Genomic DNA, 1,288 nt, shown 5'->3' with positions numbered 1-1,288 from the left:
TTTATTCTCACGTGAATGCATTCCTTGCAGTAGTTGAACTTCTCGTTGTTTTCACCTTGAACTTCTGTCACGTATTTTTGTTCAACCTCCCTCACAAGAATTTTTAAACTTTCTCGGGTTAAGCACTTGAACTTCTAGCAACAAAACTTTAGGCTTTGCGTTTTCATTCCTTTTTAATACAAAATGCACACCGTGTAGTACGCGAACTTCTCACAGTTATTAATCTAAACTTCTAAGATCATGTGTTTTGCCTTCATGAGAAAAATAGGAGTCTCCGAAAATGCACTTCGTGAAGAGGTTGAACTTCTGGAGCAGTTCTTTTTGAACTTCACTCTATTTTTCACGTATTGTTCTTTACCCATAACTCCCCAACCACTTGCCGGAATTGAGAAAATGATATACCGATGGAAAGCTGTTGAAAACACACAACTTTCATGTGTTGATCATTTTTTCATACTCATGGCGGTTCAAAAGAATATTTTCAATACATAAAAACATGTTTTAATTGGTATACGTGAAACTTTTAAACCGTACATCGGAATGTAGCATATAATATACCATTGGAAAGCTTATAAATAGGAACAGCTTTTTGGTGTAGATAGTTCTTACAAATTTTTTGCTGTTTGAGAGCAGTACTAAAAATGACAAAAACAATGTCATTTTGCCTATTTTTAATTGTAATTGAAGGTCACGTCTCGCACTAGAGATCTTGAACTGCACCGGGAGGAGGACGTGAACTTCTTGTAACAAACCTTTTAGGGTTTTAGTTTTTTATTCTCATCCGAAGCGCATTTGGTGTAGTAGTTGAATTGCTTGTTGTTTTCACGTTGAAATTCTGTCACGTATTTTTGTTTGTAAATCCTCACCCGTTCATTGGATGTGTACAACATTTTTTGGGTACTTTTGCACATGTAAATACACGGTGAACCTCCTTCACAATAATTTTTTAACTTCCCTGGGCCGACCACGTGAATTCCTATCAAAAGTCTTTTTAGAAAATCTAAGTTCTTTATATATTTTGAACTTCTCTGTTATTTCAATTTGAACTTCTTAGTCTTATTCTTAGAAAGAAAAATGTTTTTAAATAAGCACCAAACATTTCTCTAGAAATTGAACTTCATATATTTATTTTTCCTAGGAATGGAAAGAATTTGAGTTTCCCATATATATATCGACTACTCCTTTTTTTATTTGATCTTCTTCATTTTTATTCTTTAGTAACAATGAAAGTTTTGAGCTTTTTTTGGTAAATATCGGACTTCTCTATTTTTGTAATTTGGACTTCTTG

The sequence above is a fragment of the Triticum aestivum genome, chromosome 6A, assembly GCF_018294505.1.
Source record: "Triticum aestivum cultivar Chinese Spring chromosome 6A, IWGSC CS RefSeq v2.1, whole genome shotgun sequence".
NCBI lineage: Eukaryota > Viridiplantae > Streptophyta > Magnoliopsida > Poales > Poaceae > Triticum > Triticum aestivum.
Note: the sequence above shows the minus strand (reverse complement) of the source record.